Genomic DNA, 26,595 nt, shown 5'->3' with positions numbered 1-26,595 from the left:
ATAAAAAAATACTTCCAGGGGTGTGGACATTTTTAAAAAAATACTTGTCCAGGGACTAAATCGGGGCCCCAATCTACTTGTCCCTCATGACAATCTACTTGTCCTGATAAAAAAATTTTTTTCAACCAAAACCGTATTTAAATCTGAGGTGATTTTAGGAATGTCTGGGGCTCTTAAAAACAAAAGGGGCTTTATTGCGACCTCCCCGCCAGTCTCCAGCACCGCACCCGGGGACTTGCAAGGAGGAGAGAGACCTTGCAGTGTAATGAGCACCGATTGGCTGCTCGTCAGGTAAGGGGGAGGAGGAGGGTTAGGGCTTATACTTTATCCCTTTCACTGCCAGAGCCATTTTTGCGGTTTTTCTACACATTTAAAAAAATCATTTTAGGCCGGAAGATTACATAAAATCCCCAAACATTATATATTTTCTGGAAGCAGAGACTGTAGAGAATAAAACTGTAGTAGTTCCAATTTTTTATGTTACTTGTATTTTTTACTAAAATTTTGCGGTAAAATCATGCAAGTTACTTTTAGGGCACAAAAAAAAAGCAATAAATGACCCTATTTTTTTGCAAAATATAAAAGATGAAGTTGCAGTGAGTAAATAGATATCCAACTTGTCAAACCTTAAATTTGTGCGTGTGAAATGGCGACGAACTTCAGTACCCTATATTTTCTGTAGGTTGACACTTTTAAAGTTTATTATAGGTCATGAGGATAGTATATGGAGGAGGTCTGGAGCTAGAATTATCGCTCTCATCCTGGCGTGCTTGGCGATATGTGACATGAGTATCACAATCAACGGTTCCATGCGTAGGCGCCCCAGCGTGTGCTTTTACGTTTGTATGTGGGGGTCTCAATTTTTTTTGGGGGGGATGGTATGTGCCTGGGTGTAACTTTTTCACTTTTTACAATAGAAAAAAACCACTTTTATTTTTTTTCATCGTGATGATTTTTGGTGACAGATTCCCTTTGAGACATCCTGCATGTCTCCCCCCACCGGAAGTGACGTTTAAGCCATTTATAAAGGTCTTCAACAGTATGGATGACATCGGTACAACACTACTCCTCCTCTAGCTCACCCACCTCTGTTGGTACACACTGTACATTCTACTTTACCTGCTCAGCATTCACTTTAGCACCACTGCCTTTACTTATCATTGGAATTTATCCTTATGGTCTTTTTTTTTTTTGTGGGTCTTTCTATAGTTTGCCATACCATCTCTACATGTCTGCCATTGGGACTAAGGACTGAATTGCATGGTTTATGCATGACCATTGACTTTCCTGTCTCAGCCATATTAGTGCACAGATTTGGCTGTGCTATACACATACCCTGTTTGGGTGGCTATTACATGCTGGACATGAGAGTTGTATATTATGTCAATCATGTTGGCCAGAGCATTCATGTGGGAGAATTTAGGATCATTTATCATTCATATCCGGATCAACCTCCATACACTCTCCTCTGTGGATTGACTGAGATTGCTATCAGAGCTACTTATTTTGATCCTGCCAATCATTTTGCATACTAGTTACATCCATCTCCACTATATTCTAGCCATCCTTAGTCTTCCTTCAACACCACATGACCCCAGTGGTCCTGCGTCATCACTTGCTGAGTGAGTGTGTGCTGTGTGTGTAAGTGCGTTTTAATGTGAAAGGTGGAGGGTGATATAGCTTTCTGTACTGTATCATTACTATACCAATAAATATTATGTTTTAAGCCGCAGTATGTTCTCCTGAGGACTTCTTTTCCAGTGGGGCCTTACTCACTGGTTCATTTTTCTGCCACAATATTCATACACCGCGGGGTATGAGCTTGTACCTTCAGATGATTGGACACTGGCAAAGCTTTAGAGGACATGCGCCCCCGGGCACCTCTCCTATAACCCTACCCCACTCAGTCTCATTACTTACACTCAGTCCTCAGCCTTGTGCTAGTGTTTGAAGGTGATGGACCTTTTCTCTTTCATGGAGAAAATCACCCTTAGCTTCAATAGTTTATTATTTTTCTTTTATGTTCAGATTTCTTCAATCAATCCTCACTGCCTTCTAATGCTAACATAGAAGCAGTGTATCTGGATCATAAAACCTTGGGAACTGTACCTGGACCCCATGCTGTGGGAACAGTCTGTAATGCTACTTTTGTCACTGGATCCGTGCATGGGCTGATCTTGGCACTTGATGTAGTGTGTTAAGTTAGCTGCAGGGTGCTATACAGATCCAGGGACATGGTCCATTGCTTTGCAAACCAGTCCCTGAAGATCCCTTCAAGGGTATGCCTACTATGACAAGCGAAGCATGGACTTTATAAACAGTCCAGAGACATGAATAGATAGGACAGGGTAATCCTGTACCTCTGACCATTACTGTGAAAATGGCGTTATTTTTGGAATGTATTCACCTTGCATTGTAAATGTTTCAGGTTTAGCTTTAAAACTCAGCCACTCAGAGCTTAGTTTTAGGTGAATAACCAGGTGTTAACATCACACTACTGGTCACACACTTTACTGCTATTTCGGCCTAGTGCCCTTCAGGGTGGATTTGATTTAAATCAAACTGATTTAAATCACGATTTAAATCACTAGTTAGTAAGGCTTGATTTAAATCATAGTTTTCTACATAGACTAATTCTTGCTGGTATAACTTTAATATGCAAGTAGTTGAAGATTTTTAGAATAACAACTTTCCATATTAGTTTTTTTATCCCCAGTTTAATAGGTTAATCATTCATATTTGGACAACTTTTCTGTTGTACTTAGGAGAAAAATAATCATTACCTTAATAATAATTTAAATAGATTTATTCCACTGAAACAATAACATTCCAGCATTTTATTAAAAAAAATCCGATTTAAATAAAACAAAATCTGATTTTTTTTTTGATTTTTTTTAAAAAAATAATTGATTTTTATCTACCCTGGTGCCCTTACAGGGTACTCAGGCGCTTCCTCCTTACCTTTCACCACAAAGATTCATTACAGGGTGGTCTACAAATGGGTTACCGCATACTCCTGGCACTCATCCTATACTCTGCACCGTATTCCGTGAGTACCCCACAGTGGAATACTCTCACTTGTAGCTATGGTTGATTGGGGAGACCAGCCCTGAGAAGTTCCTGACAAACTTTCTATAAAAGTTTGCGAATCCAATGAAACGCTGTACCCCCCTCTTATCGGTGGGTGTTGGCCAATCTAAGATCGCCGTGACTTTCTGGGGATCCATCGCGACCCCCGCGGGAGAGAGGACCAGTCCCAAGAACGTGATTTTACACTGTTCAAAACAGCATTTTTCTGCTTTGGCGTAAAGCCCGTGTTGACGTAAACGTGCTAAGACCCTTGCCACATGCTCCCTATGAGCCTCCAGTGAGGGTGAAAATATCAGGATGCCATCTAGGTAAACCACCACGAAGACATAGAGGAAATCACGAAAGACGTCATTGATAAAGTGTTGGAAGGTGGCCGGTGCATTACAGAGCCCGAACGGCATCACCAAATATTCGAAATGACCGAATCTCGTACGAAAAGCTGTCTTCCATTCATCCCCCTCCCTGATGCGAACAAGGTTATATGCCCCCCGCAGGTCTAATTTAGTAAAAATTGCTGCTGACCCTAACCTCTGGAGGAGCTCGGGGACTAGGGGTAACGGATAGCGATTCTTTACTGTGATCTTATTCAGGTCACGGTAGTCAATACAGGGCCGTAATGATTTGTCTTTTTTTTCCACAAAAAACAACCCAGCCCCGGCCGGGAACGTGGACGGGCGAATAAATCCCTTCCGCAGATTGTCATCGATATACTCCCTCAAAACTCCTGATTCTAGTTCAGATAAGGGAAAAATGCGACCAAACGAAATCTCAGATCCAGGTAGGAGGTCTATGAGGCAATCGTATGAACGGTGCGGGGGAAGAATGTCTGCTCCTCGCTTACTGAACACGTCTAGGAAATCGTGGTAGGCCGGAGGGATAACCTGAGAAAGATCCGTATCACCATCCATGCACAGGAGAAACAGGGGAGACACGGGCCCTGAGACGTGGCAGTGATCCCGGCAGTATGGTGACCGAAATTGAACCGTTCCCTTCTCCCAATCAACCTGGGGGTTATGGGCCCGCAGCCAAGGAAGCCCCAGAATGATTGGGAAAAGGGGAGATGCTATGGCATCCAGACGGAGGAACTCCTGATGATGGTCCGCCATCGTGGTAAAAATAGGGGAAGTCTCCTGATCCACCACCCCTGATTTTATGCTAGACCCGTCTGCCAGGAAGATGTTAAACCCCCTTTCTTTGGTCTGGAGGGGAATCTTTTGCCGGTGAGCAAAAGTAAGGTCGATGAAACAACTACATGCTCCCGAATCAATGATTGCAGTCACCGACAGGGTTCCTCCGGGGAGCTGTAAAGACACAGGTATTGCCAGGTAACTAGATTGATCACCCCTTTCTGTAGGTAAAGGAAAACAGGAAGCGGACTTACTCATTTTTGCAGGACAGGAGCGCACCTGGTGACCAGCTTCCCCGCACTACAGACATAGGTTCTGCGATCGTCTCCTCTGACGTTCCTCGGCCGATAAAGTGGAACGGGCCAGTCCCAGCTGCATGGGTTCCGAGGTGTCCCCTGCTTCCGTGCTCCGGGTATGGTTCCCTGGGGTTGGAGCTGCTTCTCTCGGTGGAATCCATGCCACCCTTTGACCCTGGCTGCTCCTTTCCAGGCGACGGTCTCTCAGTCTGCGGTCAATTTGGATGGCCAACTCTATCAGTTTCTCAAGAGAGTCCGGTAGTCCTACTCGTGCTAATTCGTCTTTTAGTGACTCAGACAGCCCGATGCGGAACTGGTGACATAATGCCGCATCGTTCCATCTGGTATCTCCCATCCAACGCCTAAAGTCGGACGCATACTCTTCGGCTGCCCGGCGGCCTTGCCGCAGAGAGTATAGAGTAGCCTCTGCGGAGGCAGCCCGATGGGGGTCGTCATATAGGACGGCCATGGCCTGAAAGAACTCAGTCACGGAATCCAGATGGGGGTCGCGCTTCTCCATCAGGCGGTGAGCCCAATCCTGGGGCTCATCCTGAAGGAGAGAGATTATAAACCCCACCTTGACGGTCTCGGTGGTGAACGTGCGGGGCTGCAGGTCAAAAAATAAAGTGCACGCGTTCCGGAAGGCCCGGAAGCGGCTTCGGTCTCCACGGAATCGTTCCGGCAGGGGAACGCGGGGTTCGGGAGCTAGGGGTGCAGCAACTGCTCCGGATGCTGGGGTAGCGGGTGACTCCGCAGTTGCGGAACTTGGAGCAGGGGGAGTCTGGGTGGCTAACGTCTCCATGCGGTCCTCAAGACGGGTGCAGCGGCTGTGAAAGTTCTGGACGGCCTGGGTCAGAGTCGCCAGGTGCTGGCATATATCCTCTAGGGACGCCGGTCCTCTTCCTGGCTCTGTCATGGCCGCAAGGTACTGTTATGATCCGCCAGGTGGTGCCTCTGGCTGCCCACTTGACAGACCTACCCAAAGCGTGGAGTCTAAGTCCCGGTCTGTGCTTTCACCAGGGCCCCTGATGGTGGGGATGGACTTGAAACAGACCAGGACCAGGTCACGACCTCTGAGCAGGCCCACTAGTGGCAGGGGGAACCTCCGGGGATGTATTGGTACCGGGAGAGCCAGATGTGAGGAGGACGGCAGGGCCTAGCACGATAGATCGCGAGCAGTGGTCCCGTGGGGTAGGCGAGGTACAGAATCGGCAGGCGGAGAATCGGCAGGTCACACGCAGGGTCAGCAGGATAAGTCAGTCCGTAGATAGGTTCAACAAGCCGGGGGTCAGGATGGGAGAAGGCAGAGTAGTCAGGACAATCTGGGTCAAATGCAGGAGAAGGCAGCGTAGTCAGGGTCAATCAGGATCAAAACACAGGTACAGGACTCAGGAACTCAAAAGACCTTGCGGCGATCAGTGACAGTGCAGAGCATCTTTAACCACTTGCCTACCAGGCACTTATACCCCCTTCCTTACCAGGCCAATTTTCAGCTTTCAGCACTGCCGCACTTTGATTGACAATTGCGCGGTCATGCAACATTGTACCCATATGAAATTTTGATCATTTTTTTCTCACAAATAGAGCTTTCTTTTGGTGGTATTTAATTGCCACTGGGCGCTTTACTTTTTGCGCTATAAATACAAAATTGCAAAAAATTTGAAAAAAAAAAAAGTTTTTTTGTTTCTTTTATAAAATTTTTCAAACAGGTAATTTTTCTCCTTCACTGATGTGCGTTGATGAGGCAGCACTGATGGGCACTGATAGGCGGCACTGATAGGCAGCACTAAAGGGCACTGATAGGCAGTACTAATGAGGTGGCACGGATAGGCGGCACTGATAGACAGCACTAATGAGGTGTCACGGATAGGCGGCACTAATATGCAGCACTGATAGGCGGCACTGATAGGTGACACTGATGATGGGTACTGATAGACGGCACTGACTGGCATCACTGCTGGGCACTGACTGGCTGCACTGACTGGCACAACCCCTGGGCACTGACTGGTGGCACTGACTGGCAGCATTGGTGGGTGGCACTGGTGGGTGGCACAGGTGGGTGGGCACAGGTGGGTGGCACTGCTGGGCACAGGTGGGTGGCACTTCTGGGCACAGGTGTGTGACACTGCAGAGTGGCACAGGTGGGTGCACTGCTGGGCACAGGTGGGTGATCTGCTGGGCACAGGTGGGCGGAGCTAGTGGGCGCACTGCTGGGCACAGGTGGGCGGAGCTTGCGGGTGGCACTGCTGGGCACTGATCATCAGGGCACTGATCATCAGTGCTCTGATGATCGGTGCCGATCCCCGCTCTGACAACTGCCGGTTCTCGGCAGTACTTTCCTCACGATCTGACAGCGTGAGGAAAGTGCAGCCGAGAACCGGCACTTGCATTTTCCTCTGATCAGCGTGTCATTGGACACCGCTGATCACGTGGTAAAAGGCCGCTGTGATTGGCCTTTTACCACATCCATAGGACACAGCGATCACGGAGATCGCCGGGTGCGCGCCCCCTGGGGCGCGCAGGAGAGCACGTTCTGGGAGGACGTCATATGACGTCCACCCAGAACTGGCCGGCCGCAGTGTAGCCGTGTTTCGGCTATCTGCGGTCGGCAGGTAGTTAAATATCGCGCCCTGCACTGTCATTGGCCACCCAGGACGCGCCCCTGGGCTGTCATTGGCCACCCGAGGCGCGCCCGCGGATCCCACTGCGCATGCGCGGCGTCCTGTCATCCGCGGCTCACCGGGACCTGGTGCTTGTGTCCCGGCGTGAGCCGTTGCCAGCGCGCATGCGCCGGCCGACAGGATGCCGCGATCCCTGACACTAGTACTTGTCATGACACAAATTTCCAGAATGGCTCTAATCTCCTTTCAAATACAATCTTATGGACAGCTGAAGCTGTCTGCAAAAGGACGCCTTACAAGTATGCCCTTTCAAGGGCAGAAGTCTGTTTTGTTGAGGCACTTGACCAGTTCACCAGGGGTCACAGGTGGGAAGGTTTTACATCCAAAGTGGAAGATTGCAAACACTTCCTGCTGTCACATTTGCATAATGTCCTGAACTATTCCTTGTCCCAGGGAGTACCGTATTTTTCTCTCCATAAGACTCACCTGACCATAAGACGCACCTAGGTTTTAGAGGCAGAAAACAGGAAAAAAAATATTCTGAACCAATGGACTGCAGACACAGTACAGGAGATGACCAGAGACTGCAGAAACAGTACAGGAGATGACCAGAGACTGCGGACATAGTACAGGAGATGACCAGAGACTGCGGACATAGTACAGGAGATGACCAGAGACTGCGGATATAGTACAGGAGATCACCAGAGACTGCGGACATAGTACAGGAGATGACCAGAGACTGCGGACTTAGTACAGGAGATGACCAGAGACTGCGGACATAGTACAGGAGATGACTGCTGATCTTTGGGGAGGGGGGGAGCGGGTACCTGAATTTGACAGGTACCCGCTCTTACTTCCGTGGAGTTGTTCTTTGGTTAGTGTCCGCTCTGCAGCGGGACCTTACCTGTTCCTCTATCCAGCGGCATGCTGTCTTCCCGACTTCTGTAGTGTGGGCGCTCAGCTTGACAGCCGGGTGCCCAGTGCGCATGAGCGAGAAGCGATTGTGATTGGTCCGGCGGCTTCTGGGACCTGTCATGTGTCCCAGGTGCCGCCTTACCATTCACAAAGCGCACCGCTTCTTGCGCATGCACACTTGGGACCCGGCTGTCAAGCCGAGCGCCCACACTACAGAAGCCAGGAAGACAGCGCGCCTCTGGATAGAGGAACAGGTAAGGTCCTGCTGCAGAGCTGAGCGGCAGGCCCGGTATTCTGACACGGCGGCGGTGGAAATACCGGACCAGCCGCTCCATATTCGCTCCATAAGACGCACTGACATTTTCCTCCCTTTTTTGGGGGGAAAAAAGTGCGTCTTATGGAGCGAAAAATACGGTAGTTGTGCCAGTACCCCTACAGGACAGGTACAAAATATTCCCTTCAAAACTGTTGCCCAGTGGAGGCATTTTTGTTTTATCCTGAACCTAAAATCCCTCAGCAAGTACCTTCAAATTTAAAATTTTTGCATGGAATCCCAAGGCCAGTTATTACCCCTCTAAGACAAGGAAAAGCATGGCATCTGTGGACATCCAACATGCAATCTATGCTTTGCAGTAACAGAGAAATCATTTTCAGTTTGTTGCATTCCCTGCTTATTCCCTGACTATCCCCTGCTTCTAGAGTAGTCACAAAGGTCCTGCACCTTTCCTTGCCCTTCTAAGAACGCAGGGCATTTAGGTCACAGTTTATCTAGACAACCTTCTCCTGAAGGACTCGTCTCCCTAAATGCTTTCTGGAAACATCCACAGGACAATTCAGCTTCATCAGGCTTTTGGTTGGGTGATTGACTTTCAAAAACTCACTCTTCAACCTTCTCTTAACCTGGAACACTTGGGACTGATCCCAAGCGAAGATATTCCTTCCAGAAGAGAAACTAGTGTCTCTCAGAGCTCATGCTCTGAAATTAAGGTCAAAGACAGGTCCCTTGGTAAAATGCTCTATGAGAGTTCTAAGTCTCATGTTGGCCTCTTTCAAGGCTGGTCTATTCGACAAATATATTTGAGACTTCTTGTTGACCTGGAACAAGTATGCTACTTCTCTCCACAGTCATTCTGGCTGGAATGGCTGACTGTATATTAACCCTGATGGTATGATTGGAGTCCTGAGAGATCTTCTCCATGGGATAGAAACTGAAGAGTCCCCTGGGTAAGCTTTTTCTGCACTACACCTCTTGGGCTAGGCCTTCTAACCGAGACCAGGGCAATTTTTGTTTTCAGGCTGCAAGGCCTAGCCATTATGCACAACATTGGCACTTTTTTTTATATTTTATCTATCCACTCTCATGTTTTGTCACTGCACAGTATATATAATGTTTTTTTTTTCCTTTTACTCAGGGATCGTAGTGGTGTGGGTCTTCGGGTCTACACTGAAGTCTAGGCGGAGGTTGAGTGGCCATCAGGTTCCTTCCACCCCTGTATTAGGAGTAACTCTTGCTGATCGGCTTTTGCTGATCATAAGACGAGGGAGGGGTCCTACCCTCTTGGGGAGGGGACCAAAGACACACCCTAATGCACTATTTTTATGTGTGTGTGTTCACATATTCGGTTTTTGGTCACTTTGGCATAGCATACCACACCACAGGAATCGGGGGGGCGGGGGGGGGAGCAGAGTATGGTTCTTCTCTCGACATACCCATGCTCCTGTCCAGACTGAATTCCAGAGCTTGGTGGATATCCAGCCGTGCCTTAACAATGGGGAAGGCTTTTCTTCCTCATCACTGTAAAGTAATAAGAACAGATGTTAGTCTTTCAAGCTGGGGAGGAGTGTTTCAGTCCCTCACAGTTTGGTGAACATTGGTCATTGGTGGAAGCTAAACTCCTTATCAACATCCTTGAGTTCAGAGTTGTAAGATTGGCTCTGCAACACTGGACTCCATTTCTGCAAGAGCACCCAGTCAGTGTGTCATTAGACAGTGCCATGGCTGTGGCTTACATCAACCACCAAGGGGCCACCAGGAGTCATACAGCCTTGATGGAAACAAGCCAGATCACCTCATGGATGGAGACTCGCTGTCCAGAAATCTCTGCTTTCCAAGATCTTCTGCTCTCTCCACTTAAAATCTGGACTTTTGTATCGGGCAACTCGATTTGCCAGCTTAGCACTGGTAAAGGTTGCATTTCCCCTGTTCTCAGTATGCTCCTTATATGCTTGTTTCCTACTCGACATATAGTCTATAGATAACTCATCACTTGGTTTCCTCTTTCACCACACATCTTCAGTTATATGACTGAAGATAACTGACAGACATCTCCCAGAGATCTCCCAGCATCTCTAATTCACTTATATTTACCAGTTAGGCACATTTCAACCTCTAGAAGGAGTGCCCCTCCTTCCTGGGAGCAGATCACTTTCCCTATGGTCTGCAGCCTATTATGTGAGATGGTACTAACCTATTGTGTCGATAGGGAACCCCATCCCATAACTTGTTCGCATTCCTTATCGTGCAGTTTCTTTTTTTTGGAATCACCAAATACCTAGCCCTTGGTACCCTGTAGGTTTTGGTTTTCCCTTTTATATTCTCTTTAATCCTCTTCCTAACACCTTGGCTTTTGCATTTTCTGTGCACTATGTCTTGCAAGAAGTTGCTCTTTATTGTCACCCACTGTGTCCCTCTGGGGCTCTCCACAGGCGTATTGGCCCACAGAGACCTCCACTGCAAAGGGGTTACTCCTTTAAAAGGTCCTCTATAAGAATGAAGCTTCTTCTTTCTGTTGCTCCTGGCAGCTGTAGTTCTGCCTTGGCTCCCTGTTTTCCTTTCAATAATTTTTCATTGAAAACATTTTCCAGGTATACATTCTAACCGCTGTCATGTTTACAGACAGATACATGAAATCAATAGCTTGCAAGCCAAAGCGGTTGTACATCATATACAAAGACAAAGCTTATGATGTATCAAAATGGTTTGTTGACCATGTAACATCAAAAGAAGAACAGCATAAGTAACAGAGAAGCCATACGCCCTGATTGAGGAATCAGGCGTTGATACACGAGACATCAATGTATAAAATGCACTATTCAGAAAACAAAACACAAATTATCCCTACGGAAGAGCCTAGAGAGTGAGAAAAAAGAGGAAGAGAGAAAGAAGTAGGAGGGGGCATCAAAGGTGCTCGAGCCTGGGCCCCAGTGTTTATAGCAATGTGTAACTGGCTATGGACATAGTAGGATGGGCATGTTGGATCCATGGGGTCCATATTTTCAGGAATTTCTCATGTGTGTCTAAAAGAAAACTTTTCATTAATGAATAAAATCCAGTCGGCTGCTGACTTCTGTAAAGGATGTGAACTGTTGTTTCCAAGCTTTTGCTATGGTTTGTTTTGCTCCCAATAGTACATAAGTAGCCAGTTTAAATTGGTATTTAGTGAGGCCCCGCAGTTTCAGGTATAACAGGACATGCCACGTGTCTTTTGGGAAGGGACAGGTTAATAATGATTGTAAGAGTTTAAGGACTTTTGTCCAGAATCGGGCAAGCATAGGGCATTTCCCTGTTTAGAGCATCCCCTGAAACAGGTGCAAAGTAGGACGTGACCAGGTACCATCTCATGACAGTTTTAAAGGCCAATCCAATGGTGAGAACATTTATAGAGCAGGAAGTCAGTGTGGTCTAAATTTGTGACTAGCAGCCCATCTTTGGTGCTTTTAGGATCCCTTTCCCACCTGGAAACGTAAGTGTGATTATTAGGGTTTTGGATGAAATTCAAGTGTGAGGAGAGAGTGGATATAAGTTTGGGGGAAAAGGGCAACCAATGTCAGATATGTTCAAACAGAGACAGCTGGGTCGCTTTGTCAGCGAGCACTGAGGACAACCAGTATTAAATCTGTAGAAATCTAAAAAGGTCAGTGTGAGGGACCTGGTATTTATCCCTGATTTCCGCCCAGTTGTAGATGGAGCAACCAGTGAGGAATGAGTGGACACAGGGAGACCCAATAATGGAAGACACTGGGGAACTCTAGGCCTGGAGAGTACAGTGGATTGCTTAAAAGGGGGAGTAGTGAAAAATGGGGGGTGATCGGGCCACTGGAATATTAGTAGAGTCCCAAACTCGTAACAGGTGGGACATTAGGGGGCTGATGGTTGTGCCAGAAAAGTGAATGGGGAGAGGCCGGAAGGCAATAAATCGCCTCCAAAGTGAACCCATAAAGGGGCTTGCTGTGTAATATATATATATATATATATATATATATATATATATATATATATGTCAGAGTTGCAATATGAGCCACTATATAATACTTAGAAAAATTAGGAACCCCCAAGCCCTCTTGTTTCCTGTGTGTGAGCATAGTATGTTTAAAAACCCAGAGGTCTCTTGTTATTCCAAATAAATCTCAGGACATAGTTCTGAAATGACTTGAGAGCATAAGAGGGGATAGAAATGGGAAGGGTGCGAAACAGATATAGAAGCTTCGGAAGAATTGTCATTTTTACAGCACTGATTCGACCTCTCCATGAAAGATGACGGTGGGACCAGAACGCAAGCGGAACTTTGAGGGATCGGAAAGTTGGAAAGTAATTCGCTTCGTAGAGCATGTAATAGGATTTGGTGAGGTGGATCCCTAGATAGTTTAGGTGAGCGTTAGGCCAGGTAAAATTATAGTTTTGTTTCAATAAGGTGATCTCCACCTCGGGAAGAGAGATGTTAATAGCAGAAGATTTGTCTTTTTTCACTATCAAGCCAGAGACATTAGAAAAGTGTGTGAGAGTAGAAAAAAGGATAGAAAGCGTGGTATGAGTCAAAGTTAGAAGCATATTGTCTGCAAATGAGCTAACGTTGAACAACTGTTGGCAAACTGTAACCCCTTTAATATCTGATTTAGATCTAATAAGGTGCAATAAAAGCTCCAAGGCTAGAATAAAGAGTATTGGGGATAGAGGACATCCCTGCCGTGTGCCTCTGTAAATTGGAAAAGAAGGGGCTTGTCGAGAGAGGTAATGAAACTTGGCAGGGGGCCTGTGGTACAGAGTCCCCAGCCAGGATGTAAAAGCGGCAGGAAAAGCCCACTTGTTTAAGACATAGTACTTAGAACTAAGATTTGGTTCTGGCCAGCTCAGTAGATTGCTTTTAAAAAGGCCTGGATTATTTCTTAGATACACAGAATATAACTGGATACTAACATTTATAGGTAAAGTTGATCCAGGGAATATCCGATTGCCTATCGGGGGATCAGGAAGGAATTTTTTTCTTTGCAAGAGCAAATTGGATTATGCTTTGCTGAGTTTTTTGCCTTCCTCTGGTTCGACTGTGGGTATAGGATTCTAACTTTTTTTTTTTTTTAATGATTGAACTGGATGGATTTTTGTCTTTTTTCAGCCAGACTAACTATGTAACTATGTATTCCAAAGAGAGGGAGACGAATGCCTTATGCTTAGCCAAGCCAAGGATCATACCAGGAAATTGGTTCTGATGCATCAGGTGAATTAGATGAATTACTCTGCGGGTATTGTCAGGGGCCTTCCGAAAGGGGACAAAGCCCACTTTATCTTTGTGAATGAAGTTGTGTAGAAATGTATTTTTTCTAGTGGCAAGAATTTTAGGGAGAATTTTAATATCGACATTCAACAGGGAGATGGGTCAAAAGTCATGTGGATCATGAGAATCCTTTTCAGGTTTTGGTATCATGACTATTTGGGCCGCCGTTGGCAACGAGTGTAGGTCAGAATGAGAACGTAGGTGATTAAATAAGTTGGGTAAATGAGGGGCTAGGATGTCAGAGAATTTTTTGTAATACAATGCCGAGCAGCCGTCTGGTCCAGGAGTTTTTTGCGTTTTTAGTGATTTGATTGCAGCGAGGACTTCAGGGGTGGTTATATCGGCCTTCGTTGTGTCTGACGTAGATTGGGAAAGGCTAGGAACTTGGATATCTTGAAATATAGTGTCCACCAAGTCTCGCTGAAAAGGCTGTGAAGGTTTTCACAATTTTGGAAGGGTTGGCAGTGATGAAATATGTATAAATACATACAGGGGTGCATGTGCATACACCCGCAACAAAAGGGGGAATGGAGGAGGTTACTGTCAATCTAATGTGCAAAACAGTATGATGGGTGAGAATGTGGGTAGGATGAGCAGCAAGGCCTTACAACACATCCCATCCAGTTCAGGATAGTTGAGGTTCTATAAAACCACTAGAAGGTCCCCGTGGATGACAGCAAACCCTCAAAAATTAAATGCACATGAACATGTAGAATGAAAAACAAAAACATGAGAGATCATCAATGAGAATTTGCTTACCAGTATATCCATTACAAGGGGAATGTCTCTGAACACCCTAATGATAGGTGTGTGTAAACATTTTTTTAAGATGTGCTGTTGTTCAGTTTTCAATAAATACGTTTAAATAACTTCCAACAAACTAAAACTGAAGGAGGACTAGCCAAAGAAGGAGGCAAAAAAGGAGCATAATAGCGATTCAATCTTCGTCTGGAACATCAGGTCTGGAAGCTGATCTAGTTTGCCTTGATGTGGGACGATGTCTTTGAGGCAAAGGTTCCCAGAGAGGGGTAAGGCGAGGAGATTTGCGAGATGAGGATTGTGAAGCCTGCGAGCCAGCTAAGGTCGGGAATGCAGCTGGCGGTAACTATAGAGTTTAAGTCCTCTATAGATTCAGGAAGTCCTCTGATCCAAACGTTTCCTCTCCTACTGTGGTTCTCCAAGTCCTCAGGTTTTTGGAGGGCAGAAGCAAGATCCAATTTGATGGTGTCAATATCTTGTTCATGGTTATCGATCACTAAAATAGCATTGCAGGGATGTGGAACTTTTTGAAAAAAACGACTTGTCCAGGGACTAAATCGGGGCCCCATTCTACTTGTCCCTCATGACAATCTAAATCGGAGGTGATTTTATGAATGTCTAGGGCTTTTAAAAACAAACGGGGCTGTATGGTGACTTAACCACTTGCCCTCTAGAGGATTTACCCCCCTTAATGACCAGGCCTCTTTTTGCTACTCGGCACTGCACTAATTCAACTGATAATTGCACGGTCATGCAATGCTGTACCCAAATGAATTTTACGTCCTTTTTTTCACACAAATAGCTTTCTTTCGGTGGTATTTGATCACCTGTGCGCTTTTAATTTTTTGCGCTATAAACAAAAAAAGACTGAAAATTTTGAAGAAAAACAATATTTTTTACTTTCAGCTATAAAAAATATATAGTAAACTCAAAGTTAGTTACAAATTTAGGCCAAAATGTATTCCGCTACATGTTTTTGGTAAAAAAAAAATCCTAATAAGTGTATATTGATTGCCTTGTGTGAAAGTTATAATGTCTACAAACTATGGTATAGATACTGCAATTTACGCCATATTTTTTGCTATACAGTGCTGCACTAGTTTAACGGACAATTGCACGGTCATGCAATATGGTACATAAATGAAATGTGTCCTTTTTTTCACTCACACAAATAGAGCTTTCTTTTGGTGGTATTTGATCACCTGTGAGATTTTTATTTTTGGCCCTATAAACAAAAATAGTTTTGAAGAAAAAAAATGTTTTTGAAAAAAACGATATTTTCTCATTTCAGTCATAAAAAATATCCAAAAAAACTAAAACTTCATCATAAATTTAGGCCAAAATGTATTCTGCTGAATGGTTTTGGTTAAAAATATCCCATTAAGTGTATATTTATTGCTTTGTGTGAAAGTTATAGCGTCTACAAACTATGGTATAGATAATGAAATTTACACAGCTTTTACTTTCTGACTGCCCATCACATTTCTTGAGGTCCTAAAATACTAGGACACTACAAACACCCCCAAATGACCCCTTTTCGGAAAGTAGACACCCTAAGCTATCTGCTGAGAGGCATATTGAGTCTATGGAAGATTAATTTTTTTCCACAAGTTTCTGGAAAATGACAAAAACTTTTTTTTTTTTTACACAAAGTTGTCATTTAAATGATTTATTTCTCGCACAAGCCATGGGTATATGTGGAATTACACCCCAAAATACATTCTGCTACTTCTACCGAGTATGGGGATACCACATGTGTGAGATGTTTTGGGAGCCTAGCCACATACAGGAGCCTGAAATCCAATGACCACTTTGAAACCCGGAAGGTGCATAACTTCTTCATTTCACTTCCTCACTACCTATCACAGTTTCGGATAGCACCAAACCCCCCCAAATGATCTACTTTTGGAAAGTAGACACTCCAAGGAATTTAAAAAGAGGCATGGTGTGTATTTTTCAGATCTCATTTTTTCTCACAAAGTTTTGAAATATAAAAAAAGAAAAAAAAATTTTTTTTTCTTCATTTTCCAAAAACTTGTGGCAACAACGGAGATCTGCAAAATAGTCACCATGCTTCTTGTGAAATTCCTTGGGGTGTCTACTTTCCAAAAAGGGGTCATTTGGGGGGGTTTGGTGCTATCCTGGCATTTCAGGGTCTCCGAAACTGATAGGTAGTCAGGAAGTGTAATGAGGAAGTAAAGCCCTTTTAAAGCTTTAAAGTGCTTATTTGATTTAGGGGTCCTGTACTTGGCTACACTGCCAAAACGTCTCTCACATGTAGTACCCCCATACTTGGGAGAAGTAGCAGAATGTATTTTGGGGAGTTATTCCACATATACCCATGGCATGTGTGAGCAGTAAATCATTTAAGTGACAATTTTGTGTAAAAAAAAAAAAAAAAAAAAAAGTGTCATTTTACAAAAACTTGTGGTAAAAAAATAAATTCTTCTATTGATTCAATATGCCTCTCAGCAAATATCGCCGGCTGAAAAAAACGATACCATGATGATGCCGGCAGCTGTAGGCATCATCCTGGTATAACCATTCAAAGTCCAGGGATGTACAAGTGTATATATATATATATATATATATATATATATATATAATGTTCTTTTTTTTTTTTGTATGCAGTCTGTGGACTGAATGAAAAAAAAGAGAAGAAATCTTTGCCAGAAAAAGTGTGTGGTATGCCCACCATTAGAATATACCACCCTGCATCCACCCACTTCTAATGGTGGGCACACATTAGGTCACACGGTGCCACATGTGCCAGTTCCAAGATTGTACAAATGTCTAAATAGTGGCATTCTTGAATAAAAATTGTCCACATATAAGTGGTACCCCATATGGAAACAGGATGACACCAAATCCCAAACTATCTTGCCACTGCTCTCCATGTAGTCTGGGCATCTGGGGGGCTCCACGTGGGGGGCTCCCTCGTAAATCTGAAACTTATATGTATAGCCTGTTGCACTCTCACAGGTCTTATAAATCTTGATCCCATATCTGGCACGCTTGCTGTGGAGAAATTGTTTGAATGCAAGGTGGCCAGAAATATTAATGATGGACTCATCAACGCAGATTTTTGCTGGGGAGTATAGACATCTGCAAATTTTTGGTTAAGGTGATTTGTGAGAGGCTGAATTTTGTGGAGCCGGTCAAATTCAGTCAAAAGACAGAGTGTATTGTCGTTGAAATGCATACAACACAGTCTACTCTCATATCTATGCCTGGCCATGGCAAGGCATATGATGAATCGGGTCTGTGGACCAATACAATCGCAATTCATTTTTTTTAGTAATGCCCATGTTGAGGGTTAGGCCCAAAAAAAAAAAGTAAATTCGGAAACCATAATGGGTTTCCATGCGAATAGTCTGGCAAGGTTTGAATTTGGGTTGTGCATATAAATTGCTTTGATGCACAATCAATGCATACAGATATTCCGTGAAAAACAGCTCCAAAAATCAAGGGAAGTAGTTAAATTTGCTGTTTCCACCTGAATTCCCGGTTGGGCAGTGAATGGGGGAAGTACAGGTGCTGCAGTTTTTCTGGGCTGCTAAATGGGATTTGCAAGCACATCCGGAAGGATACTAGGCGCTCTACGGGCCTCTGTGCGAATTCTTGGTGGTTGCAGGACAATACTTGTGCTCGCCATCGCACCAGCTTGTACTACACTAATGGGGCTCACCACGTCACCAAGTAATACTGCAGTGCTGGTGTTATTATTATAATACATGATTTATATAGCGGCAACAGTTTTCTCACCGCTTTACAATAAAATTGGGAGACAATACAGCAACAATACAGTTCAATACAAGAGGGTTAGGAGGGCCTGATCCTGGGAGCTTACAATCTAAGAGGTGTGTGAAAGACGAGAATGTACTAGGCCACTAGTGCTTGCCAGTTCACCAAAAGGTAGCATGGCACTAGTACTGGCACTCTGCTGCATATGAGAGTCATCAGAATTTACCGGCTAACAGAGATCAGGCCTGATTCTGCCAACACTGCGGTTTTGTGTGCAATGTATCAAGTGACCGTGACCTACTGACACTGCACTTGCTGGGGGAGAAGGGGGCTGCGTTTTTGGGGACGCTATAGTAATGTTAATGCTGGTATAGTGCTGATCTGATCAAAGATATTCATCCATTCAGACACTATACTAGCAATGGAGGTTTATTGTGTATGAGTGTGTTCCTGGCAATCAAGGGGTAAACGTGATTACTCGTGTACTGACCGGCAATCTGACGCCATCTGGGAGGGGTGTGAAAACCACCTCAGCGCAAATCACGTATATATATATATATATATATATATATATATATATAATGTGTGTGATTTTGCGCACCCGTGCCACCCTGTAGCAGTATTTCTGCTATAGGGCGGTCAGGAAGCGGTTACAGAAGTGGTTTGTGTTACGAAGCTGCGTTACTTTAACTGACAATTGTGCGGTCATGCAATGCTTCACCAAAATTAAATTTACTCCCTTTTTTCCTCCATGAATTGAGCTTTCTTTTGGTGGTATTTGATCGCCTGTGTGGTTTTTATTTTTTGCGCTATAAAGATAAAAAGACTGACAATTTTGAGAAAAAAAAAATATTTTGGACTTTTTGCCATAAAACATATCCAGTAAAAATCAAATTGCATTATAAATCTAGGCCAAAATGTATTCTGCGACATGTCTTTGCTAAAAAAAAATCCCAACATGTGTAAATTAATTGCTTTATGTGAAAGTTATAGCGTGCACAAATGGCGGTATAGATTCTGATTTTTTTTTTTATACTAATAATAGCGGCGATCAGCAACTTATGGCGGGATTGCGGTGGACATTCTAACTCTGTGGGGAACTGACTTGAGGTCACTGACATCCCCAGTGACACCAATACAGTGATCAGTGCATAAAAAAAAAAAAAGCACTGACACTGTACTGATGGCACTGGGGAGGACGGGGTTAACATTTTTAGGCAATCAAAGGGTTAACTGTGTGAGGGGAGTGTTTTACTAGGGGGCGGGGGTGTGCTCTTCACTGTTACACACTGTGCTGGAAAGCTGAACTCGGCAATCCAGAACAGTGTGCTGAAAACTGACAGGGAGGAGAGCTCCATTGAAAACCATGCAACTGTGCTCCCTGTCAGTGTTTGCTGGCAATCGCTGGGCTCCAGCGGGTAATCACCGGCTGGGACCCGGTGATTGACGGCTGCAATCAGTGCCGCGAATAGGGCGGTCGCGCGCCCCTACCAAGTAAACAGGATGACGTTTATAAACGTGATCCTGCGCACAGGGGCCTCTTTGCCGCAGTATATGTACTGTGCACTGTCCCCTAGTGGTTAAACGTGTAATAATTGTAACATTGCACTGTTAATCTCCTCCTCCCCTCCCTGCCTGTCTCCAGCACCGCATCTGGGGACTAGCAGGGAGGAAAGAGACCTTGCAGTGTAATGAGCACCGATTGGCTGCTCGTCAGGAAAGGGTGGGTCCGGGCTTATACTTTATCCCTTTCGCAGCCGGAGCCGTTTTTGCATTTTCGCTGCCAGAGTCATTTTTGCTTTTTTTGCACACGTTTAAAAAATTATTTTAGGTCTGAAGATTACATAAAACCCCCAAACATTATATATTTTCTGAAAAGCAGAGACCCTAGAGAATGAAATCGTGGTAGTTCCAATTTTTTATGTCGCATGATATTACCACAAAATTTCAGTAAATATACAAGTACGTTAAATTTAGGGCACAATAAGCAATAAATTGCCTTTATTTTTGTGCGCGCTCGTGAAATGGTGACGAACTTCAGTACTCTATATTTTTTATAGGTTGACACTTTTAAAGCTCCTTATAGGTCACCAGTTTAGCGTTACGGAGGTCTGGTGCTAGAATTATTGCTCTCATTCTGGCATGGACGGCGATACGTGACCTGTGAATCGCAATCTACGGTTTCATGTGTAGGCGCCCCAGCATGTACTTTTACGTTTGTATGTGAGTATATATGGGGTGGGGGCCTCAGTATTTTTTTTGGGGGGGAAGGGGGGGATGGTATGTGCTTGGGTGTAACTTTCATTTTTTTCCCCTATGTGATGATTTTTGGTGGCAGGTTCTCTTTGAGACATCCAAGGTCTAAAAGACCCTGGATGTCTCCCCTCTGCTCCACTGGGGATTGCTGTTTCCCAGGGATTGCATTACAATCTCTCAACGTGGACCCGGAAGTGATGTAATGATGTCAGCACAAGAAGGGGAGGGGAGTGGACTTGTCTGCACTTCTCCCTCCCTTCTGGCCGATGGCGAGCTGGGCCCGCTGATGGGCAAGCGAAGTCCAGGAGACCTCACGCCGGGGGCGTGGAGAGGCTGGCACTGTGTGGAAGCAATCAGCGGCAGCGCTGCTGCCAATTGCTTCACCTAGCAGGTGAGCCTTGCTGCTTGCCCGCAGCAGGGCTAAAGGTAGAAAGAAACTACCTGCCCGGCGCCCGGAACTACATGTCCCGGGCGTCAGGCGATAGGAATCCAACATCATCCATTTTGTGTTCAAGATTATATGTTCCTTATTTCACGGGTGATCTTGGTGGTAAGTTGTTCCGTAGCAGTATTTAACTCCTGTTAGAGAAGGAGTTTAAATTGCTCGAGAAGAGCTGAATCACGATCAGTCACTGCAGTGGGATCCACTATTTGTACAGCAGAAAGACTGTCATTAGAGGAGTTGTCCAGTTGGGATATGAGCTCCTGAGAAGAGATTGGGTGTTCAGGACAAGGTTATGGAGAGGCCGTTTTAGATGCGGGCAGTTTAGCAGTGCTAGTTGAGGTCTTGTAGGTGCCCACGGATGATTTAGTAGACCTAGCCAGAGTAGTGATGGAGTATTTCCCCATGGTCCTAGAAAAATGCAGGGGCGTTTGAATAAAGGAATGTCCAAACACAGCAGTGATTACTAATATATCAAAGCCCAGGGTTTAAATCCAGAGATGGCAGGATGACATATAATAACATGCGGAGTGCTGGATGTGAGGCAAACGCCGTTGTCCAGCGGAGCAGAAGAAAAGAGGGAAAAATAGATATATGGTCCCCGACACAGTCCCACAGTGAGATGGGATAGAGGGTACAAATGCCACTGGTAGGTCCGCGGGGCATCTGGGAAGCTGAGGACCGGGTATGGGGTGTCAGGTGCTACTCTGAAGGGTGGTAATTATAGTTGCACACCCAGGCGGTGATGTGTCAGTCTAACATGTGACCATCTTCTTCGGCTGCTCAACAGCGCCCCTAACTCCCTATTTTCATGAGAGACCCCTAATTTTCTTGCGCAACATGGGGAAAAAGTACCTTGGTATCTTGCTCCTCTGGGGCTCTTCTTATTGCCTTCTGTGGGAATGTCATTCTCCCTCCCCATGTCCTGCCTTGAAACATGTCAAACAATTTACTATTCACCTTTAAAGTGGGATCAGGACTGCCTTCTATGGCTTTTGGCCATGTCTTCCCTTGAGAACTGACCCCTCCTTCGTTACTTCCCAGGTTCGTCCCTCTTTGGATTCCACCCTTCTTTCACTCCTGGCTAGGTGGTTATTTTACTATTTTTATGTGTTCTTTTTTTCCCCACGCATTGCAGGGTCACCACTATGTTTTCTATACCATTTTTTGAAAAGTGGCTGTTTGAGCCTCTGCTGATCTATGCTTTGGCTGCAAGTTGCTTTTTGCTGTCAACTGCCTGTTCAGTCTGTTGACCCTTCTTGTTTCTATTGGGTCTGTTGCTGCTGTTTTGGCTATTTTGTTGCCCACCCCTTGATTTATTACCATTATTTATTATCAATTCCTGTGCCTTGTACTGTACAACTAAGATAATAGGAATTTTGACTTACCTGTAAATTCCCTAACTTGGAGTACAGTACAGGACATAGGTTTCTCCCATCTTTTCTCTGTGATCTTATTCATTGCTTAAAAAACTGGATCTTTTTGCCAGTGTTCATTCACCGGAAGGTAGTGGCATGTTATGTTGTCCTGTTTCACCTATAACATCTGTTGCAGAAAAGCTTATTTAAAGAGTTTATCAGCACAAGTGGAATTTAGAACAGTAGTGTAGCCCTTTTCTGTATAGTTCTAAGTTTTCAATGAGATATCATGCATGAAAGGGGAGTACTTATTCTGTGCTCTCACTTTAGATAATACAATTCTCTGGGAATCTTTTGTCATGTTTAGAGGGTGTGTGTGATTATATTAAATACACATTTTACAAATGTACCCTGAATTAGTGCTATTTCACATTAAATAAAGGAATCCTGTGCTGTAAACCAGTCTTGGCAGCAATTCAATGCATTTTTGGTGATATGTGTCTCAGGGAGGAACATGCCTTTTGCACATGGACTTGTGGGTCCATGCAACAGAAATTCTTCTAGCATTCTCCCCCCTGCTCATAAAGTCCATGTGCTACACACAGCTGCCTATAGACATGAATGGCTGTGTGTGTCTCTACTTGTGTAAACACTCACATTGCATATGGGCGTATGCAAAAAAAATAGTGTTTCATTTTTTTTTAAAATTTCGAGTCTAGACCTACAAGCCAAGCACAAACCTTACTCTCCACCAGTTGCCCCTCCCACTGATACCAATCATCGGGCACTATTCCTCCCACTGATACCAATCATCGGGCACTATTCCTCCCACTGATACCAATCATCGGGCACTATTCCTCCCACTGATACCAATCATCGGGCACTATTCCTCCCACTGACATCAAGCATGGGGCATTGTTCCTCCCACTGATATCAAGCATGGGGCATTGTTCCTCCCACTGATACCAATGATGGGGCAATATTCCTCCCACTGGCACCACTCATGGCGCACTATTCCTCCCACTGGCACCAAGCATGGGGCACTATTCCTCCCACTGACACCAGGCATGGGGCACTATTCCTCCCACTGGCACCAATCATGGGGCGCTATTCCTCCCACTGGCACCAATCATGGGGCGCTATTCCTCCCACTGGCACCTACCATGGGGCACTATTCCTCCCACTGGCACCAAGCGTGGGGCACTATTCCTCCCACTGGCACCAAGCGTGGGGCACTATTCCTCCCACTGGCACCAAGCGTGGGGCACTATTCCTCCCACTGGCACCAAGCGTGGGGCACTATTCCTCCCACTGGCACCAAGCGTGGGGCACTATTCCTCCCACTGGCACCAAGCGTGGGGCACTATTCCTCCCACTGGCACCAAGCGTGGGGCACTATTCCTCCCACTGGCACCAAGCGTGGGGCACTATTCCTCCCACTGGCACCAAGCGTGGGGCACTATTCCTCCCACTGGCACCAAGCGTGGGGCACTATTCCTCCCACTGGCACCAAGCGTGGGGCACTATTCCTCCCACTGGCACCAAGCGTGCGGCACTATTCCTCCCACTGGCACCAAGCGTGCGGCACTATTACTCCCACTGACACCAAGCATGGGGTAGTATTCCTTCCACTGACACCAAGCATGTAGTATTGTTCCATTTACTGATACCAATGACAGGGTGTAACTCCTCCCACTGATACAAACACTGACGTGTTATTCTTTCCACTGAAACCAAAGTTAAGGCACTAATACTCCCAATTAAAATCCAGGGAACCTTGGAGTCTCCACCACCATGCAATAGTCCCACTTCATTCCTCCTACACTAAAGTGTGCACACCTCCAGCCTTAACTGAGAATCCAGGGAATCTCAGCTTCTCCACCATCATACATGCTGCACGCTTCAGTGGAGGAGGAATGAAGTAGAACTATTGCATGGTGGTGGAGACACCGAGGTCCTTGGACTTTCAGTTAAGGGTGGAGGTGTCCATGGACTGAAATCCAGGCACCTCAATCTCAAAGAGAGGGCTGAGGGTGGGGAGGGGGGTCAGAGAGAGGGGCTGAGAAAGAGAGAGGGGGTCAGAGAGAGGGGGTGAGAGAGAGAGAGAGAGAGAGGGGGGTCAGAGAGAGAGGGGAGTCAGAGAGAGAGAGAGGGGGTGAGAGAGAGAGGGGGGTCAGACAGGGGGTGAGATAGAGGGGGTGAGAAAGAGAGAGGGGGGTGCGAGAGAGAGGGAGGGGAGTCATAGAGGGGGGGGGGTTGTGAGAGTCCTCTACCTGTCCCTGTCTGCAGTTCCTCCTGTGCCCCCTTGTCCCAGTACCCATCTGCTGTGTGTGATAAGGTGTGTGTGATGCTCAGTACGATACCTTCCATGCCAGCAGGATGTGCATGATAGCCTGCAGTGGGCAGGGTCTGGTCTTGCTCTTGGTGAGGACAGGAGGTGCTTTGCTCCTTCCAGCGAATCTATGTGATGTGAGATGGAGTGGTCCCTGGCTGCCTGCACCTCCAGTCCGTCCCCATTCTCTGGGATCCCGGTAAATCTGTCTTCCGGTCCTGGGAGCAGAGAGGAGGTTGTTTGAGGGGGTGCGCTTGCACCCGACATCACCATAGCAACATCTGACGCCAGAGTGGCCATCGGATACAGACAGCTAGACAAGCCCCAGGACACAAGTACTGGGTGAGGCGGGAGAACCTCATACAGTACAGTTGATGGGTAAAAGAAAAAGGAGTGATAGAAGGTGCAGGAGCGGTCAGTAATGAGCAAGGAGTAGCCAACAATAACACTCGCCCCCACGTTATTTCCACTTGCCAAATGTGAGCAGGCGAGTGGAAATTTTAAGCCCTGGCGTACGTTATACAAGTGTATCATGACCGAGGCTTTTGTTGCTGTATACCTTTGTCCCAGACTTTGCCAAGAATTCTCTGCCAAACTTACCACTAATGCATTCACAGCAAACAGTTAATTGGTCTAATTTAATATTTTCCTTTATCTAGAAAGTATTTATAAGTGCTTAATGGCATTTACATTCTCATGTTTGCTTTATTGTTAACCCTTACAGAACTTTGTTAATTCACAAGTTAAAGCTTCCCAATCAAATTACTTCCTTTTGTTAAAAGAAAGTCTACATGTTACCAGTGCTGGACTGTACACTCAGTTCATTTACATGTTACTGATTTTCGAACTGCTATCTGTGCAGTAACCTACCAAGACAAACTTCATGGCTACCAATCAGAGCTTTTATAAACATTGGCAAATACAGTATACAGTGGGGATCGAAAGTTTGGGCACCCCAGCTAAAAATTTGTATTAATGTGCATAAAGAAGCCAAGGAAAGATGGAAAAATCTCCAAAAGGCATCAAATTACAGATTAGACATTCTTATAATATGTCAACAAAAGTTAGATTTTATTTCCATCATTTACACTTTCAAAATAACAGAAAACAGAGGCGTCTGCAAAAGTTTGAGCACCCTGCAGAATTTATAGCATGCACTGCCCCCTTTGCCAAGCTGAGACCTGCCAGTGTCATGGATTGTTCTCAATCATAATCTGGGAAGACCAGGTTATGTCAAGCTCAAAGGTTTTAAATGCCCAGAATCATCTGACCTTGCCCAAACAATCAGCACCATGGGTTCTTCTAAGCAGTTGTCTAGAAAACTGAAACTGAAAATAGTTGACGCTCACAAAGCTGGAGAAGGCTATAAGAAGATAGCAAAGCATTTTCAGATGTCAATATCCTCTGTTCGGAATGTAATTAAGAAATGGCAGTCATCAGGAACAGTGGAAGTTAAAGCAAGATCTGGAAGACCAAGAAAAATATCAGACGGAACAGCTTGCAGGATTGTGAGAAAAACAATTCAAAACCCACGTTTGACTGCACGATCCCTCCAGAAAGATCTGGCAGACACTGGAGTTGTGGTACACTATTCCACTATAAAGAGATACTTGTACAAATATGGTCTTCATGGAAGAGTCATCAGAAGAAAACCTCTTCTATGTCCTCACCACAAAAATCATCGTTTGAACTTTGCAAATAAACATATAGACAAGCCTGATGCATTTTGGAAACAAGTTCTGTGGACCGATGAGGTTAAAATTGAACTTTTTTGCCGGAATGAGCAAAGGTACGTTTGGAGAAGAAGGGGCACAGAATTTAATGAAAAGAACCTCTGTCCAACTGTTAAGCATGGGGTTGGATCAATCATTCTTTGGGGTTGTGTTGCAGCCAGTGGCACAGGGAACATCTCACGAGCAGAAGGAAAAATGGATTCAATAAAATTTCAGCAAATTTTGGATGGTAACTTGATGCTATCTGTGAAAAAGCTGAAGTTAAAGAGAGGATGGCTTCTACAAATGGATAATGATCCTAAACACACCTTGAAATCCACGGGGGATTACATCAAGAGGCGTAAACTGAAGGTTTTGCTATGGCCTTCACAAT

At 45.2% G+C, this 26,595-nt stretch overlaps 1 protein-coding gene across 2 annotated transcripts in view; it reads left to right on the top strand.

The window, feature by feature from the left end:
• The window catches only part of ZNF800 (zinc finger protein 800), a 146,126-nt gene that overhangs the window by 104,048 nt on the left and 15,483 nt on the right, over nt 1-26,595 (top strand). The gene's annotated exons all lie outside the window — the stretch shown is intronic.

Source organism: Staurois parvus, unplaced genomic scaffold (genome assembly GCF_062004578.1).
Source record: "Staurois parvus isolate SC_StPar_1 unplaced genomic scaffold, SC_StPar_1.0 ptg000019l, whole genome shotgun sequence".
Lineage (NCBI taxonomy): Eukaryota > Metazoa > Chordata > Amphibia > Anura > Ranidae > Staurois > Staurois parvus.
The sequence above is the reverse complement of the archived record's forward strand: the minus strand, read 5'-3'. Positions and strand labels throughout refer to the sequence as shown.